Source organism: Cupressus sempervirens, chromosome 7 (assembly GCF_028749045.1).
Source record: "Cupressus sempervirens isolate cs-2001-9-10 chromosome 7, ASM2874904v1, whole genome shotgun sequence".
NCBI classification, from domain to species: Eukaryota; Viridiplantae; Streptophyta; class Pinopsida; order Cupressales; family Cupressaceae; genus Cupressus; species Cupressus sempervirens.
Window position 1 is genome coordinate 63,508,588 of NC_143124.1, and position 13,440 is coordinate 63,522,027.

Sequence of the window (13,440 nt, forward strand, 5' to 3'; positions counted from 1 at the left end):
AAATTTAATGTGTTGTTTTTTTATATTAAAGCAATTAAAAAATAGGGGGTTGGCCCTAAAGAATAAAATAATGGGAACCCCATTAACAATAGACAACCAACTATATAATAATGTAGATTCACACCCTAACCATGTAATATTAAGAATATATCCCTACAAAACTTGCATAGCTAATTAAACTTTATCTAACGTAACAAAAAGTATAAGAAAGATAAGATCCAAAGAGTCATGTGTGAGTTATGGAAAATAAAATTAACCTAATCAAATAATGAATAAATGTAGAGAAAGTAAAGAGAGAAATTACAAGTGATTAATTATTAGTGACTAAATATCCAATCAATTATTTGGTTGTTACTTTAGTTACTTGTATTTAGATGATTAATTATTCAATCACTTATTTAGTATTTTATTTGGTATTTTATGTACTCATCTCTATTTGGTTGATCTTATGATTTTACCCAATGACTAAATTAGTCACTTCTTTAGTCACCTATACTTGTAAATTACAAAGAAATAGTGGAAGGTGATCAACATTAGTCATATGACTAAAACAATTAGTGGTGTGACTACACCTTTTAGTCACATAGTCACATATTTTCCAAAATGTACTAGTGACAGATGAATTTATATCCACCTTGCTCTGAGCCTGAACTAGTACTAGGTTTAAGCCCTCATTCAAATAGAAGTGGCATAACATTTTTACTCCAAGATTACCATATAGAAGGCATTCAAGTTTGCAAGAATAATGAATGGGTCCCTATCAAACCTATTTCCTATGTATTTTTCATTAATATTGGTGACCTAATAGAGGTAAATGATATTTAAGTTTTGGTAATTGATTTAATTTTATAATATATATTATTAAGAATTTTAATTTCAAAATAGGTGATGAAAAATGGAATATACAAGAGTATATAACATCATGTAGTAACAAACAAATTGAATGAAAGATTATCAATTGCTATGTTTTATTATCTAGATTTAGATGATGAAGTGGCTCTTGTAAAGAACCTTCTAGATGAAGAAAACCCTTCCTTATATAGGAAGTTGAAACACCAAGATAAAATTCACTATTACATGAGTAAAAGACTCAATGAGAAAAATTCATTAGGTAACTTTTCCAAAATATGTAACTAGTATACAAGATTGCTAGTTAGTGTGATAATCATCATGTGGGTAGAAAAGAAATTAATGTGATATCATAGCTAGATTAGATGGATTTTAGATTGATATACAAGATTACAAAGGAAAATAATGATTCCATGATCTGTTTCCTTGTAGTTTTTCAGTATTCTACTTTTAATGCAATATAAGATGGATTTCTTTATATGAAACAATAAATGCTATCATGAATATGATAAAAAGACATGTTTCTAGAGTGCATATGAGTTTTTTCTTCTCTCAAGTTTTCTATCTATGCATACTATGTTCGGTAACATCCAATGAAGAACATATATCACTTGGTTTCATAACATTACACCAAAATACTAATCATTTGCAAAAACAAAAAATTTCTTAATATTTTCTAATTTGATTCTATGTATTAGTGATATTTTCATTTCTAATTCAAGAGTTTTAACTTATGAATAATAGTAATATATTAAATATTTATTCATTACCCTTGGTTGGTGTCATACAGTGTTGGGTTTCATGTTTGATCCTTAATTTTTATTTTTTCAATCAATACTTTAATTATGCTTTTCAAATATTTTGCATTATTTTTATACTTGTTTTTATTACTTATTAATAACATTGATGATTCCAACCTTTTATGTTGGTGATTAATATTCATTTTTAAATTATTTATCTCCATTAAATATATAATTATTATTAATAAGAAAATGTTGACCATGTTAATCTACTAGAAACATACTATATTTTATGCCTAGTATTCTTTCATAAGGTTTATATCCTAAGTCCTAATGTCCTCTCATATAATCTACCTTTTGAATGGATAGATTTTCAACATGTAGATTGGAGAAGTGGAGAATGGGAGAATCTTTTGAATTTAATGTAGCATCAACATGTTTTATTAAAAAATATATTTTTTAGTTTATTTAACAAATGACATTTTTTAATCTTTTTTATCTAGGATTTAATTAGTGGGGAGTTTTTTTATAATAATAAATCGACTCGTCTAAATACTCTATACAATTTTTTGTATGGGTACCTTACTTTGTGAGGAGAAAAACCTATCATCACCTCTTGTGTCACCTTCTAACATGATAACAAGTAATAATTTCAAGTCACACTAAAAGATAACTAAAGAAGGGCAATCCCCTTAATAACACAAACACATAATAAAAATACATAAATAATAGCAAGTTGCAAGAACATAAAATTGACTTCTTTTTATTTCCAAAAGTATGGAATTAACAATTTAAAAAAGAAAATGTCTAAAACCACAAGGTCATTTTCCATACAATATACTACGAGTGAGAGCCACCACCAACATCACCAAACTGACCTAGGCAACCCTACAAGCCTTCTTTATATAGACAATTTTCCACTACCCAAGAAGGCTTTAGAAATTTAACTCTAGACCTTGAGGTAGACAAACCATAAAATGTTAGTATTATTTGAACTTTATTAAATTAGAGTATGTCCCAATAACTTTTAAAACTTAAATAAATTTTTTGAGAAAGTTATTTTTTCTCATTTCAATTGGTGTGACTTTCAAAGACCATAACTCATCTCCAGTTTCTCCAATTGAATATTATGACCCCATTTTGGAAATGCCATAGACTACTCTAACACACTTAGATATTCCAAGTTCCATGTAGTTGAGGTTTGAACCCCTTTTTAGAGCCTTTAAAATTAATCTCAAAGTTTTTATACCTTGCAACCAATACTAATTTATTTTTTCAATTTAAGTTCATAAACCGAATTGATCTTACAACGAAAATCTATTGGAATGATGATATGTCTAGAAAGAACCTCCAGGGAAGAAATTAGAACAATATAAGCTTGAATGAAGAACTTATTAAAAATATTAAGATTCTACAAATAATAACTCTACATGAAGAGATCCCTTTTTGAAAAAAATAAAACTAACATATTTTTGGGTGACATGGGATTGCCCCTTACACCAAGGATGCTCATGTATCAGACACCAAGGATATTTTGAGAAGTGATATTTTCACATCTTAGATGTTAAAAGGAAAACCAAGATGGTTAACCTCCTTCCTTGTTAATTGTTATCCATTTTAGCCCAACACCCCCCCCCCCCTCCTCCGCTCCTTTACTCCCTTGTCACCATCATTGAAATCCAATTAGAGATATATGCTCATGGCACAAGGTTTCCATAGTGAGCTAAAATGGCTAAAACATAACTAAAAACCTAGTTATTCCCTTCAATTACATAATTTTATATTACCTTTTTGAAGGGTTGGATTACCCATGTGTCACTTAGGTTAGGTCCCCTTGCTAGTTTCATTCACTCTAAATGTTGACCCTACACAATATTTATTTAAATCATTTATGCATCCACCTTTATATTTTCCCTTAAGACCATTTTTGGTGAGACTTGGTGGTGGTGATGTAGTAATAGCCATGTGTCAACACTTCAAGATTTCATGGAGCATTGAAGAAAGAAGGTACAGTGAGGCCCCAAAATGAAGTCTCCACTATTAGATCTTTCTTGATCTAACAATGCTTATGTTCTCATAGGGAAATAAAAGATATATGGTGGGTCCAATGACATCGCATTTGAATAGGTGTCAACATTCTAGAAGGTCTTGATGGATCGAAGGAAGAAAATGCTTCAAGAGCTTAAAATATGGCCACATGTCCCAGAACTTAATTAAACAATTTTGCACAAGGTTCTTTTAAGCCAAAGATTGACAGTGGAGATATAATGATCGATTAAAAGATCATTGTCCATAATGTATAAAGCATGATGAAGATCTATGGTCCACAGTTGTTCTCAATGGTTTGAGATGAACCTAATTGTGCCATGTGTCCAAGTTGGCCAAGCAAGAGACTTTTCAATGCTGGGTGAAGAGGGGTTTTTCAACAATAAAAGGCCATGTGGTAGTTTGATTTCTTATTCCCTATTTTTCTTGGTGATGCGGTGATGTTTCAACTTGCAAATTTTTTCTTTAATGGTGAACAAATATTTTGATTGCTTGCAACCACCGTTTAATGTTCTCAAGGCCTGATAAATGCAAGAGGACATTCCTCCCCTACTAGTGATATCCATCTACTAGTCAGAGAAGTTATTTTCATTTCTTTTGTCTCTTTAGGGCCTGAGTTACATGAAAAGTCAGATCTTTTAGTGTTGGTACATGCATCTAATTAGAAATTTCTCTGGTCAGTATTTATTACTCTTCTACAATGTGAACTTATTGGTTGAATTTAGGGTTTTAGTAAGATATTTGAGTTTTGCCTGAATTCTATAAAAGGCTATTGTAAATATGTAAAATGGCTCTCTTCTATTTTGTTATGTTTACACGTAGCAACCTTCTACTCTACAACTCTATTCATTGCCTTCCATTAATGAAATAGTTGGTTTCTTACCTCTTCTTTCCTTTCATTAGTCTATGCATGTATCCTGCCTCTCCTTGAATTTTTTCTTTTTGTTTCCCCTAATTCTACATGTTGTGTTTAATCTTTTGATAAAGCTTTTATTGTGAAGATTTCTTCCTTTCAATGTTTTTATTAGTTTATAACCTTCATGTGATTCTTTTGAATTAGAATAGAATTAGGACCTATGTATTTGGGCTTTTCATTGATGTATTATGCTTATAAGGGTAGAGTTATAACCATTTCTATTTGGTGTATCACCCCTCCAGATTAGATTATGTAGTTTCTTTTCATGCATTTCCTTCCCCCTTTTCCTTCAAAGAGTAGTTAGGTGCATACTATTAGTAAGGAAGTCAGCCTTCTCTAGAAACTCAATATCATAGTTCAAGTCCCATAGCTTGGAGATTTTTTTCATGTTTCACAAGGTTTTCTTTAGGTAAAACTTCAAGTGAGGGTGCAAAATTTTGTGACAACAAGTTAACCATAATTTATCTTCAATAATTATTCTTTTCCATTTGACCACATATTATTCATATGTTTTATTTCTTTTTCTTGTTGGTATCTCTACAAATTGACAAGTTTTTCATGTTTCACAAGGTTTTCTTTAGGTCAAACTTCAAGTGAGGGTGCAAAATTTTGTGACAACAAGTTAACCATAATTTATCTTCAATAATTATTCTTTTCCATTTGACCACATATTATTCATATGTTTTATTTCTTTTTCTTTTTGGTATCTCTACAACTCTATTCATTGCCTTCCATTAATGAAATAGTTGGTTTCTTACCTCTTCTTTCCTTTCATTAGTCTATGCATGTATACTGCCTCTCCTTGAATTTTTTCTTTTTGTTTCCCCTAATTCTACATGTTGTGTTTAATCTTTTGATAAAGCTTTTATTGTGAAGATTTCTTTTGATAAAGCTTTTATAGAAGTTAGGTGCATCCTATTAGTAAGGAAGTCAACCTTCTCTAGAAACTCAATATCATAGTTCAAGTCCCATAGCTTGGAAATTTTTTTCATGTTTCACAAAGTTTTATTTAGGTCAAACTTCAAGTGAGGGTGTAAAATTTTGTGAAAAAAAGTTAACCATAATTTATCTTCAATAATTATTCTTTTCCATTTGACCACATATTATTCATATGTTCTTTTTCTTTTTCTTGTTTCATAGAGTTAGTAAGTCATCACTACAATTGAGCTACTCTATTTAGGTAGAGTCATGGGAAAGACTTGTAAATAAATATTTATTTACTAAGTTCTATAGGAGCCAAGAAAGTATTTGGTTGCCAAGTATTTTTAGTATAAGTTGAGCCCACTAATTTCTAAGTAGTCAAAGCATATTGATGTTGAGTTACACTAAAGGTGTCAAGTATAGTTGAGGTTGAGAAATAGAAGAAAAGAAAATTGAATGTTGAGTAATAGAAACAATATGTGTTGAGCAATAGAGAATGAACATTAAAGTTAGGAATGATAAAAAATTTGAGGTATACCATTTCAAGCCCATGTAAACACAACTTTTAATATTTTTAGAGGTTGTTACAAAGAAAATTATGCATTTATGGCATGGATCATAGATCCCTAGGAGTAGTGATCAACCAATCAAATGAAGAGGTGAAAAGGGAATCATATAGAAAAATCTATAAGAAATAATTAAATAGAGTGGATCTAAACCCAATTTTTTGTAAATGTGTGAGTGTACATTGATAAGATAGAGAAATATATTCATGTGATAACAAAGCATATCTAAGTGTGAGCATGCAAACATTGCAAGGAAGGCAGAAGAGTGAATTTTTTTTATTTATAGAACAAAGGTAGTGACCTTATCAAGTAGTGAAGGATAGAATAGAGATATATTGGATTGAAGATCATATTAGAATTCAAGACATGAGATCTATAATTAGTAGAACAGTATAGACCAAATGATCAAGTATTCAATCATAACTGAGTTAGGGTTAATCTCTTAACATAATGGTTTTAATAGACCTTTTCTAAATCTCTTCATTAAGTCCTCACTTCATTGTAAGAGTAAAATCCTCTCACAAGGTAAGACCTAACAGTCTTAACAACCTTTAATAGGGAAGATCCCTACCAAGGTATATCATCAGAAGTGGTCAAAATTTTAACCATAAAAGATTAAATTTATTACTATAATAGTGAAGATTTGTGTCATCCCCACCCTAGTTTTACCTTCATCTTGGAGGGTTTTTGGGTAACCAAATCTATGTTCTCTAGCTGTAGTTATGGAGGGGACAACTGTTGTTTTCCAAGAAGGGGCAGAATTCACAAGATTCTTTTTATTTTGACTTCTTATAGCTATAGTCATTTGAATTCCATCAAATGTTGAAAAGCATTCTTCTCTAACTTCTAAATCTAATTCATACTCCAAAAAGAATGTTCTAGAGTTGACATGGGGAGTAGAATCATCTTCACTTTCCAAGTATTTGATGGTTAGTACATTTGAGGTAGTGATCTACTTATATCTATTCATTTCTAGGTAGGAATCACAATCGTGATCATTTTATAGATGAAAAATGCACATGTTTTTTATTTCTAGAAGGTGGTTTAATAGCAAGCTTCTACTGAGCAGATGATAATTATAATTTTTTACCTTCATGTTGCATTTGAGTGAAGTCTTGATATGGTTGTTAGAGACAAGGACTAGTTTTCCCTATTTGCCTCTTCATGGAAATAATTTCGTTAGATAGCTTTTAAGCATGGCCTCAATATCATTAAGTACACCAAGGAAAAAGCTTATAGATGCTCCACTCTAACTCTCCCTCTTCCATTTCCTTTCCATAATTAGATCATCCTCCAACTCAATTGCCAATTTCTGAGTAGCTACAAAATCAGCCACATGCACATGTATGACTCGTAAACTTATGTTAGGTGACATGGAACTAATAAAGAACATATTTTGGTTTTTAGTAGTAGGTCTTCTTGCAGCACAAATCCTATCAACCAACTTGTAAAATCTTTACTTGCCCTATGGCTCATGGAAAACATAAAGTTAACAACAAAATGGGTCAATGTAGTAATCTATTCAAAGAACCCTAAATTGAAAGGTACAACTCCCTTACATGAGTTCAAGATGTGTAATGAATTTTTTTTGGGGACTTTGGGGGTATGCTCTTAACTAGAGATAAGAAGAGGTGAAACCAAGTTTCTCAAAACTTTACACAACCTAGGAAAAGAAAAGGAGAAAAGCTCACTAAATGCGTTCTACTCAAGCTATCAATGCAAAGAAATGGAAGCATACAAGACAAACTATAATAGTAGGAAGAGAGGATTAGATCATGAAACAAGTAATTCTTCAATTATGTAATTAAATAATGTTTTGGTAATACCCAAATTATCTATCCTTCATTCACTCTATTGATCAATATCCTACTTTCTAATGCAATGAATTAACTAAAGACATGCTTATGCTAAATAGAGTAAAGCATACAATTCATTAAATAAAGGGAATGAAACCATGTTCATTCACATTCATTTGAATTTCAACACTAACACATTCATTCCACCAATTCTCCTTGAATTAAATGATCATAAAAGCTTAAAATGAACTCAGAGTCTTGCATAATAGTCACAGCTATAGGGGTGTTCCCAAAATAAATATTTTTTATCGCATTAACTTCTTGAAAGTTTACATATATAGGCCTTCTCAAATTGGCCAATTACATTGGATGATTGTTTCATAGAGCATCTTTGAATAGAAATACTAAAAATATGACGAAATTAAATCATTATCTATTATAGATATTTGACAAAATTCCAAGAATGGTTACAAAAGGAAAGAGAAGAAAGAAGAATGACAGATGTCAAAGAAAATACTAAAAATATGACCAAACTAAATCATTATCTATTACAGATATTTGACAAAATTCTAAGAATGGCTACAAAAAGAAAGAGAAGAAAGAAGAATGACAGATGTCAAATAAAATTATGTCTTCTTTGGGGTAGCTGATTTAGCTTTGTATGCTTTCACAGTGTTAGTTACATTGTTCATTTCTTTGGTATTTGGTATGATAATGTTGTCAGCCTAGACCATTCAGTAGTCATTTATATCTATTAATTCATGGTTTGATGTGTGTAGAATATCCACAAATAGAAATTTCCTCTGTCACACTTGAGACCAAATTGAGCACTCTATCCATATCTTCTAATGACATATCTTAAGGGAGTTATCCTATCCTTATTCAATAAGGGATCAATATCACAATAGGAAACATTGATATCTTCTTCTTGATGACCTCTTGATTCAAAAATCTCATCAACCTTGGGGTCTTTTTCATTTCCATCATTTTTTGCAACTTCATGGAGTTTTGGAACTTAAAAATTTTCTATTTACTCAAAATTTCATGGCATATCCACACTTATTGAAACATCAACACTTCAAAGAATTTCTTCATTGAATGGGAACACAAACTCCTCTTGATCATCTTCATCATTTTGTCCTCTTGCAAATTTATCATATGATTCAAACATCATTGCACTAAATTGCAAAGGTTGTTCCTCCATTATTTGGGGAGGCTGGTCTGAAATGTCATTGTGCCTATATCCATTTTTTCTTGGTCTCATATCTATAATACCATTATTCTCATTATTAATGTTACTACAAAGGCCAAAATTTCTACACTAGTTTTGATAATAATTTTTCAAGGCATCAAGTTGTCTTGGATGATTGACTTGGTTTCTTAAGGAATTCAACTTCATTTGATATGTTTATTAGATAAAAGAGACATTGTCTCCTTCATGGCCTTAAACTCTCTAGCCATATTATTTTCTACTTTAGTGGATGCAGCTAACTTCTACTCAATGAAAGTAGTCTTTTGGAACTCATACCTTGAATATGTAATTGTTTGCATTGTAGCAATAGTAACCTACTTCATGAATGTAATAGCCTCTTTGAAAACCTTTTCAATGGTATCAATGTCTTTGGGTGGGAGTCTTCTTAGAAAAATAGAAGTTAATGAATTCATTGTTCTAAAATAGATCAAATTGACAGCTTCTTGTGGTACAGTGCATGAAAACTTTGTTGTTTGATACATCCTATAGAAGCAATGATCAAAACATGAAATAATCTCATGGAAATCCATCTTAATTGAGACAAACTGATGATGTAGGATAGCTGGATCAATATAGATCTTGAATTGTTCTAGAAAATTTCTCTTAAAAGAGTTCCAATCCCTTATTGATGCTGGTAATAGATCGAGGTACCAATTGAATGCCATTTTCTCCAAAGTGTAAGGAGAAAGTTAGCATACCATGTCAATATGATGAATATGGTTTCAATTACAAATATCCTTGAAAATTTTAATATGATCTTTTGTTGTTCATGATTCTCAATAAATGAACCATGGGAAAAACATTTCAAGATTTTTGGGCAAGTCATGTAATAGACTAGTCAGATTCAAAGGTGAACTGCAGGCATTGAAGAAAGACATGGTGCATAATGATGGGAATGTGTGAAGTAGAATGTAGAGCAGATGATGATTATGGAATATGTAATACAAATGGGTGGAGTTCTTGGTATCCATTTATCACTATTATGCTTGTGAAAGTGACTGAGTTCTAGGAACTTGAGTTTATTTTGGAAAAGCACATCTTAAGCACAATTTCTCAAAACAACACACTTGGACACCTTATGCACTTGCACACCTTAAGAAAAATCACAGACTTAGAATTTTTATTTTATTTTTTGAAACTTTTGAAAATCATAGAATTTTCATACAGAAACTTAGTTTTTTTACTCTAATGGTTTCCAGGCCCTTCTTCTAGCACCACTTCTATGGATCTATCACTTTACACAATGCTTAATGGTAGGAATCCTTTTGAAAACCTCTTTTGAAAACATAATTTTGGGTCAACTCCAAGGTTCTAGGTGATCTTGAAACCTACTAGAATCCACTCAGTTTGAAGATAAATGCGAGTGTTCATTAGGAGGCCTTTGTTGGTTTGTTATACAATTTGGATAAGATTTTGAATTGGCTTGTTGTTTCAAAAGAATAAAACACACAAAAAGAAATATATTTTTGTATTTTTTATATATTTATGATTAATCCAACTATATGAATTCTTAATTTAACAAAGGGGCTGGTATAGAAAATAACAAAGATAGGATAACAAGAAGCTTAAGAAAATAGCATGAAAGTAAAATCCCAATGGATATAAGCCATGGAAATAACATGTTTGTGAGTTAATTATTTGAAAAGATCTATGGGTAACCAATAAAAATGGTAGCAACATTTCCTTAGTTCCACTGATGCAATGATCAATGGGAATTTGGTAACTATAAGATGTTTCACTTTTTATCAATTTGCAAGGCCACAGAAAGTGCACTCATGTGAGACGAAAAGCTATGTAGGAACAATACAGATGGTCTCTTCTCAAACTAAGTATGTTAGAAAAATTTGTAGAGCTATATAAAACACTAGTATTAAAAGATCTCACAACCATAACAACAAAATAAAATAATTGGATCAATTACACTTCATGAGCATAAATTCACAAAATATAACACATTTAGGCAAGAATCACTACACTCCAAATGCAAGCACCAATAACATATATTATTACATCAAAATAATGGTGGCCTAGAATACATAAAACATTCTTGAATTTATAAGAAATATTCTCCTCAATTTGTGTTGAGAGTTAGAGATCTCTTTATGTAAGCATATGCTTCTAAACTAATAAAAAAAATCTATTTATGTATAAACTAATTGTTTAACTGGAGCTAAGTAGGACTCCATCCATATTTATATCATTTAATGGAAACATGAGCCTTTACATGCCTTAAAAAAAGAAAGCATGAGAAAATAAAAAGAAGAAAAAAACCCATTAGATGTTGTAGGAATCTTTGGAGATGCCAAAAATAGAAGCTCAACCATCTCTAGATGTTTAGAGGAGTTAAACTACTATTAGAATACATTTCTAATGCATGGAAAGCTATAAATTTAGAACTAGAAGTTAATTGTTGGTGCACCTCTAGAGAAGTGTACCTCAAAAGAACCACACTTAGCACACTTGTGCACCTTGTGCACTTGCATGAAATTTGTGTAAGGTGCTATTTTGAAAATAATTTTTGGGTTTTTCTCAGACATGGTCTGGGAGCACTCTAGTGTTGGATATAACTGAGTAATTGTATGTTGTCTTTGATGTTACAGAAATGTCATATCAATTATCAGTTATTACATACCAAGCTCACTAAGACAATAAACTTAATTTTCTATGTCTACCGAGTGTTCCTGTTCAGAAGATAGTGTCTATTGAGTTCACTATGGCATTGAAGGAAAGTCTATAGAAGATGAGTGTTAGCTGAGCTCACTTGGTTAATGAAGGAAAAGTTTGATAGAATCAATGTTAACTAAGTTCACTTAGTTACCAAAGGATCTTTGCAAGTTTATAGTGTTAACTAAGTTTTCATTAGTTAACATAGGGAAATCTTTTCTGAGTTAATGTCTGCCAAGTTGGGTCAGCTAACAAATGAATTTCCTATTTTGGCATATCAAGCTTAATTAATTTATATATTGATTCTAGCTGACTAAGATGATGAATGTTAATTATTTTAAGTTCCATTTTAGCTAACTCGATAATAAGAAGGATATAAGTATAGGGTCAAGTTGTGAGATAGTGTGTGAAATAGATCATCATTTGAAGATTTGAAGATTGCTCTAAGGACGCAAAACTAGAGGTCAAAAAGATGTGTTTGAGGAACTAAAAGGATACATTAAATCAAGAAGGATCATGTTTAAGCTAGAATAGAGATCTACAATCAAAATTAAGTTGCATCTAAATTAAGTAATTTCATTGTTACTCTCTAACCATTATAGTAGTGATCTAAATCTCTTAACAGAGTTGGCTTAATAGCTATTTGTAAATCCTCTAACAAGGTGACAATTCTATTGAATAGTCTAAAGAACTCTAACAAGGCCACTAGTATTGGGGTGACTAAACCCTTTAAAAGGATCACATCTAATAGTGTGTTTTATAACCTTTAACATGGTTGGCTCCTAACAGGGCTCACTTCAGAAGAGTGAACAATATTAACTAGTTACAATTGGTGGTTTTTCCCAAATTGGGTTCCCACATTAAATCTTGGTGTCATATGTGTTCATGCTATATGTTTTATGCTTAAAACTAAGATAAAGTAATGATAATCACTGATAACATCTTAGGATTTACAAATTTAATCCATTACCAAGTACATTTAGTATTTATCGAGTTACAACATTCTATATGTGTTTACTAAGCATCGGCAGTACTTAATTTTCAAAGTTTATTTTATACTAACATCTAAAGGGATCTTGGATTTATTTTTGTAGTAACTGATTCACCCCTCCCCTCTTAGTTACCCCTTTATATTTCCAACAATTGGTATCAAATCTTTTGGTGGTTGCAAAGAAGGTTTTTAGGACCTAAGCTAAAGATCAGGATGTCTTACAAAAGAGAGATTCCAAAGCTAAACATAGATAATTTTGGAGCATGGCAAGGACTTATGAGGTTACATCTAGCTACTAGTAGTGATTTAGGTTGCAAGTATCTTAATAATAAATACAAAACTCCCACTAGAACATTATCATTTGAAGATATTACTAAGAAGAAGAACCACAACATCATGATGATTTATATAGCATCTGCTCTTAGTTATGCTAAATTTGATGAGATAAAAGACTATAAATATACTCATGTAATGTGGACCAAACTGAAAAAATATCTATGGAGGTGATGAAAATGTAAGACCAGACAAAGCAGAAAGTGTCAAAGGATAATTTAATCAAATGAAGATGAGAGAAGATGAGAAAATTGCAAAATATGTGGAAAGAATCAAAGCCAGTGTATGTGCAATAAAATCATCTAGAGGAGACATTCAAGAGGAAACTATTGTAAACAAGGTAATCAAAAATATTCTTCCTATATA

At 31.0% G+C, this 13,440-nt stretch overlaps 1 pseudogene; it reads left to right on the forward strand.

The window, feature by feature from the left end:
- The window catches only part of LOC149545490 (protein LATERAL BRANCHING OXIDOREDUCTASE 1-like), a 104,707-nt pseudogene that overhangs the window by 27,721 nt on the left and 63,546 nt on the right, over positions 1-13,440 (forward strand).